We start from the raw sequence: 6,760 nt of genomic DNA on the forward strand, positions 1-6,760 counted from the left end.
AAGAGTAAGCTCTTGGCAGTTAAGTTTTTGGAGAGTCAAAAGTTATATGTAGATTTTCAACTGCTTGGGGGTTGGTACCCCTAACCCCATGTTGTTAAAGGGCCACCTGTATTTTTCAAGTTAGGGAATTTCCTCAGAGTTTTGGTGATCATTGACTAAGGCTCACATTTTGAAATGAGACACTTAAAAGCAAATTAGAAACTCAGTGTGTGGGGGTGGAACTTGTTAACTCTGAACTCACTACTTGCAAGGTAATTTGGCCAATCTGCTTCTCCAGGGGAATTCTGTTGTTGGCTCTGCTATATCTTTTCTTGGAGTATATAGACTTCCTAGAGAGGTGTGCTTCAGTCTCCGACAAGCAGTGTTAAGTCTGGCTTCTCATGCTCTGAGAACTAAGGTCCTCATATTCAGTGTGTTACCTCTCAATCTTCCTGTGTTCAGTACACTGTCCCTGCCCTCAACAGTGACGTATATGCCCCACTATGCTTTACTGTTTCCAAGAATTAAGCCTTCAATTGTCTGGGTTGGGGAGGGGCAGGATGAGGGGCCTGGGAAGGGTCTATCCCCTTCTTAAACATGCCTCCCGCCAGTCATCGTGTCAACAGACTCAACTTCCCATCCATGTCCAGTGGTCCCCTGGGATTCTGCAGTGAAAATCGGGCTTATTCTCATTGTCAGCTTGGGGTTCAGCTTTCTCAGGTCTGCTAAGTGAGTTATCACTGGTTCATCTGCTTCCTAGAGCTCCAGATTTTATTCCTTTATGTTCTTTCTGGTTATCTTTTTCACTGAGGTTTAATGCTTTAAAAAAATTTTCCAGCCAGGCGCAGTAGCTCATGCCTGTAATCCCAGCACTTTGGGAGGCCAAGGCGGGTACATCACCTGAGGTCAGGAGTTTGAGAACAGCCTGGTCAACATAGTGAAACCCCGTCTCTACTAAATATACAAAAATTAGCTGGGCATGATGGTGGGTCCCTGTAATCTCAGCTACTTGGGAAGCTGAGGCGGGAGAATTGCTTGAACCCAAGAGGTGGAGCTTGCAGTGAGCCAAGATCAGGCCATTGCCCTCCAGCCTGGGTGACAGAGTGAGACTCCATCTCAAAAAAAAAAAACTTTTTCTTTGCTGTAATATTTATTGGAATTTCTAGGAGGGAGCAGAAGTAATATTTATGTTCCATCTACCACTTTTATGTGGAAGTCTATAATATCCTCTTATAGCATTGAATGATTTTAGGGTGAGGGTGAGAAGATGTTTTAGCATGTGGCTGAAAGGAAATTAAAACAGCATTTTCAGAATTGATAATAGATGTAGGAAGTTGGCATGGCTGCCTGTTGTTCTCTTAGATTAAAGCAGAGATCCTTGGGAAGAATTAGTGAGAAGGATGTCTTTTGAAAGCTTGACCAAAGTTTGGATTCCATTTCATACTTAGAGAAAGAGAACTAGGGATATCTGTATTTAGGAAGTATTGCACTGGTGAGTTTGTGGAGACTCTATGCCAAGAACCCAGTTCATATTTATAGCAGAGCTTGAAAACCGTAGGTCATCAATTCCTAGGCAGGTAAGTTTTTGGAGAGTCAAAAGTTATATGTAGGACCCCTACAAACTTAACTGCAGTCAGGTTTTGACTTTTACATTGCAGCCAACACCCGTGGATCATTGATCTCTTTTTCAGAGGTGGGGTGGGGTAGGGCCTGTAGCCATGGTATTTACTATGTTAGCATTTGGACTGATGCTTTTGGGTGTAATGAACTGTGACTTGCTGAAATGGTTAGGGAAGAGGTTTATGTACAAGTCTCCTAATTAGCACCACAATGCTGGAAAAGAAGAACAAAATTATATCAAGAGACCATGGACCATTAAAAAAATTTTTTGTTGAAATTCATAACTGCTCTGAACTACTGCTACCACCACCACCACTACTACTTATAATGGCTACTATTTATTAAGCACCTATGAGGCTTCCAGCACCATTCTAAGTAATGGGCATACCTTCCCTCATCTGATTCACATACAAAAATGTATGAAGTAACATTTGTACAGGCAGTCAGTAGTTAAGTGAATAACAATAACTAACACTTATTAAAAGATTACTATATCCCACTCAATCTTCAAAGTTCTTCACATGCATAACTCATTATAGACTCATAATAGCTTTATGAAATCAGTTCTTCATAATCACTATTTAATGGACAAAGAATCTGAGCCTCAGAAGGTTAAGGAACTTCTCCAAGGTCAGCTCTGGCAGATTTGGAGATGAACCAGGTTTGAATTACTCTTCCTATTCTACAAATAAAAGGAAGTGCCTGGATTCAAGAGGAGAAAAGCATATACCACATTTTGGGGAAATGGTAATAGAAAAAAGAGCTAAAGGCCACCAGAGACACAGTCTTCTCTCTCAGAGTTTGGCCAGAAATTTGCCTGGTATCTGAAATAAGATAATGTATTAATAATCCTATGTAATATTTCCATAGTTCTTTGTTGTTTGGAAGACATACTTATAGTCACAATCTGATTTGGTCCTCACAATAACCCTATGAAGTAGAAAATTCAGGGACTGCTGTCTCCATTTTATAGATGAGGAAACTGAACTCAAAAATTGAAATAATTTGCCCACATTCATGCGGACAGTAAGTGCTAAAATATCAGGCTTCATTTATTTATTCATTCATTCAAAACAAATACACTTTTTTGAAGTTTACCATGTACCTGGCAGTGTCGTAAGTTCTGTGAATTTTAAGAGGGAGTAAGAAAAAGTTCCTGTCCTTGTGAAATTTACATTCTAGAAGGAAAGACAGACAACAAATCAAAAAATAATTGTAAAATATATTAATTGGTAGTGATAGCTGCTATGAAGTAAAAATAAAGCAGAGGAAGGAGATAGCAGGTAACCAGATGGGAAGAGAGAATGGACTATTTTAAACCAGGTATGCAGGGAATCTTCTCAGATGGGCAATATTTGAGCAGCAGTCTGTTGGAAGTGAGTGAGTCAGCCATACAAGTATCTGGAGGACAAACATCCCAGTCAGAGGGTTCAGGAAATTCAAGAGCCCTGATGTTGGAATGAGGTTGGCGCATTCAAGAAACAGAGAGAAAGCCAATGTGGACTTCTCAGTGTCAGAAAAGAGCGAGAGGAAGGGAACAAGAGATGTGGTCAATGTGGTGAGCTAGAACTCAGCCATAAAGGGGTTTATAGACAACATGAGAAAACTGGATCTTATTCTAAGTTAAGTGGAAGTCTTTGGAGGACTTGGAGTAGGGAAATGACATGATCTAATTTACCCTTGTAAAATATCCCTCTGACTACTATGTGGAGAATTTACTGGGTGGATGTTGGGGAGGGAGGTGACGTGGAAGTAGACAGTCAAGTGGGTAGGTGTGTTCATCGGGACGGGCTGAGTAATGTCACAGGAACAATGCTCCAGGTTTTGCAGGTCTGTTGTACATTATCTTCACTCTAGGACCCAGGTTGATGAAGTAGCCCCACCTGGAGCCATTGATGGTCTCATGGAAGAGACAAAAGAGATCACAGTGAATCACATACTGCTTCTGAAATTCTGCCTGGAAGTGACAAACATCGTTTCCATGACATTTCACTGACCAAAGCAAGACATGTGGGTAAGCCTAGTATCTATCAGTGGGGTGGGGAAGGAGAAGAAAATTCTTGGAAACCACAGGAGGTTATTGCAATAATCAAAGTAAAAATGAAGCCAGTGGCTGGGTGCAGTGGCTCATGCCTGTAATCCTAGCACTTTGGGAGGCCAAGGCAGGTGGATCACTTGAGCTTAGGAGTTCAAGACCAGCTTAGGCAATATGGTGAAACCCTGTCTCTATGAAAAATACACACACACACACACACACACACACACACACATACACACACACTAGCCAGGCATGGTGGCACACATCTGTAGTCCCAGCTACTTGGGGGTCTGAGGCAGGAGGATTGCTTGAACCCAGGAACTCAAGGCTGCAGTGAGCTGTGATCTTACCACTGCACTCCAGCCTGGGTGACAGAGTGAGAACTTGTCTCAATAAAAAGTAATGAAGCTGGCTTGATCTAGAGTGGAAGCAGTTGAGGTGGTAAAAGGACTTGCTGATTGAATAAATGTGGGGTATGAAAGATAGGAGAGTTTTAAGATGGACTCCAGGGTTTTGGTTTGAACACGTTGGTGAAGGATTTGTACTATTTGCTGAGCTGTAGAAATCTGAGGGAGGAGCAGCGTTAAGGGGGATTAGGAATTCCATTTTGGACATTTCTAATAAGGGAAACAATGGATTTGAAGATAAAATGTGGGAGTCCTCAGCATGTACACTGACTTTGAAGCCACGGACTGGATGAGATCACATAGAGAATAAGAACAGAGAGAGGATACAAGAAGGCTGAAAGTGAGCCTGGGGCCTCTCAGTCTATATAGGTCAGGAGGAAGAGGCGAATCCAGTGAGGGAGAGACAGAAGAGACAGATTGGAAGAGAGGAAACAAGGAGTGTGGGGCTGCCTAAAAGCCCAGTGAAAAAAGTGTTTCATGAAAAGAAGGATCAACAGTGTCAGTTGCTGCTATTGAGTAAGATGAGGATTAAAATTCATTGTTGGACTTGGTCAGATGCAGGCACTAGTGACTTTGACAAGGCGTGGATGACTTTGTTACATGGTGGGGGTAAAAGTCTGATTGAAAGGGGTTGAGAAGAGCCTGAATGTTCTTCTGATTCCAAAGTCAACGCCTACCTTGTTTTGCTAAACTGCATAGAAAGTTCTCGTGTGCAGGATGCAGGCACTGAAAATGTTGTAGAACTAAATAATTTGTATCTCATTCTTGGAACCACTCAACCTGAGAGAGCAAATCCCTAAATACGTGAAGGCAACTACCTGAGCATAACTGATTCACTACCTTTTTTTCTGGGAGTGTGTTGAGTAAAATTTGAACAGAAATTATCTGTTTTTCCTTCTAAGCTCTAGGCAAAGTCTCTGTAAATGATGGGGCATGGTACAAATTTGTTAGCTTCCTTAACTATGAAGACATAAGAAAAGGCTGGAAATTAGGATTAGGAAAAGAGGAAGCATATTGTTTACTGTCCAACTTCAAGTACAGGAAATAAAACCTTTTTCTGAGAGCAACACATTGGATTTAGTGAAGTAATTTTACTTCAGAATGATACTCCAAGGGGCTTTCCCAAGTAATAAAACAGACAGCAAAAACTCTGAAATAAAGTGAGAGAAAGGTGGGAAATGGAAAAGAAAAGGAAATATGCATCTATTAGTGGGTGCATTTTTGTTTGGTCTGTAGGACATTCCTGCTGACAGCCATTTCTGGCTGTGTATGAGATATGCCATGGAGACGTGGGAGGACCAGATGGCACTTCTGAGCTTCACCCTCAGGTACTGATTTTATCCAAAATACACCAGATTGGTAAGGCCAGGAAAACAAGACTTGAGGGATATTTTCTATAAACTGGAAAGACTTCCAACATCTTCCAAAGATTATTATGGTTCTTGACTCATAATCCTGTGCTCCCAGGCAAGCGCAGTATTCCAGATATTTAATAACCAGTAAAGAAAAGGGCCTGAGTAATTGGAAGGAACTCCACATCAATCAGAATAGAGGCTGACTGTATCCAAAATTTTAGATAAATACTAGGCTTGTTCCCTATGTTTAGTGAAAAGAGCATGGGTTCTAAAGTTGGTAAAGGTTGTGTTCTTGGATGCCTCTTAGAATCCTTTGTTGCTCTGTGATTTGCTGAGCCTCATTTTCATCCTATCTAAATGGAGGGAATACTATGTCCTTGTACTATTTTGAAGATAAAATGAAATGTGTTTCAGTTGTCTATTGCTACTATATAACAAATCATCCAGAAAGCAACAATGATTCACTATTGCTCATGATTCAGTGGGTCAAGAATGCAGGCAGGGCTCAGCTGGGCAGTTCTTCTGTTCTGCTTGGTATATGCTGGGAGTCACTCATCCAGCTGTGTCCATCTGGCAGCTTGGCTGGGCTGAGAGGTTCAGGAAGACCTCACACACATGTCTGGCACCTCGCTACTCCTTTACACGGCCTTTCTCCCAACATGGTGTCACGTCATTCAGGAATCTGAGCTGCTTTACAGCAAGCTACCTGATATCTTCAAGTTTCACTCCAGAAATGACACTGCGTCATTTCTGTCATACTGTACAGGACAAGGCAAGTCATGAGACCAGGCAAGGTCCAAGGGGAATGGAAAGGGATCCTACCTCTTGATAGGTAGAGCATCATATGTGTACAGGGAGGGAAGGAATCACTGGTGACCATCGTTGGAAGCTATCTACCCAAAATAAACCTTTGTGGCTCCAAACATTCTCAGACTAGTGTCCAAATTATTTGGCTTGGCATTCAATACGTATGATTATCTAGTCCCTGCCTGTTTCTCCAAGCCTCTTTTTTCAGTGCTCCCTTCCTTGAAGTTTCCACTGTAATCAAATAAACCTCTTGCCATAATTCATTCCAGCTTTGTGTCTTTGCATATCTACTATCTCCAAATAAAATCCCCTTCCTTCATACACCTCTTTCTAACTCCGGCTTATACATAAAAATTCTCCTCAGTGGTGTCTCCTCTGAGAGGTCTTCCTGACTCTGCTTCCACCTCACTTCTGTGCACTAACTTCACTTAAGCAAAGGTTTCATCTCTCCATAATCAATCTATCTATCTTTCTTCTTTCTTTCTTTCTTTCTTTCTTTCTTTCTTTCTTTCTTTCTTTCTTTCTTTCTTTCTTTCTTTCTTTCTTTCTTTCTT

This window comes from Colobus angolensis, unplaced genomic scaffold, assembly GCF_000951035.1.
Source record: "Colobus angolensis palliatus isolate OR3802 unplaced genomic scaffold, Cang.pa_1.0 Scaffold295, whole genome shotgun sequence".
Lineage (NCBI taxonomy): Eukaryota > Metazoa > Chordata > Mammalia > Primates > Cercopithecidae > Colobus > Colobus angolensis.